The sequence below is a fragment of the Pteropus alecto genome, unplaced genomic scaffold, assembly GCF_000325575.1.
Source record: "Pteropus alecto unplaced genomic scaffold, ASM32557v1 scaffold246, whole genome shotgun sequence".
In the NCBI taxonomy this organism is placed as follows: domain Eukaryota; kingdom Metazoa; phylum Chordata; class Mammalia; order Chiroptera; family Pteropodidae; genus Pteropus; species Pteropus alecto.
In genome coordinates, this window is record NW_006437742.1 from 1,694,298 (window position 1) to 1,694,590 (window position 293).

A 293-nucleotide genomic window follows, 5' to 3' on the forward strand; every position below is an offset into this window, starting at 1 on the left:
TGATATAGATCTGTTACCACTCTGGTCCATTTAATTACTTGAAAAGGTTTGTAGTTGAGAATGTAAGTTCTTACTTTATCATCTTACATGTCACGCAGTGAAAGATGAGCGTTTCCTTAACTCCTTTCTTCTTTCTTCCTTTTTTAGTAGATGAGGTAGATTACTCTCCAGGTGGCTTCTTGAACTACTATATGAAGCATGAATAACAATGGAGGGGTTCTGTGGAGGAGGGAAAGGGCTTCAAACTATGGAAATGTAAAACATTCATTTGGTTGTAGTTCTCCTTGAAGCTA

The 293-nt window shown here is 37.2% G+C and overlaps 1 protein-coding gene across 1 annotated transcript in view; it reads left to right on the forward strand.

Annotated features, from left to right (window-relative positions):
• The window catches only part of MORC4 (MORC family CW-type zinc finger 4), a 51,177-nt gene that overhangs the window by 6,540 nt on the left and 44,344 nt on the right, over positions 1–293 (forward strand). The window lies entirely within an intron of this gene.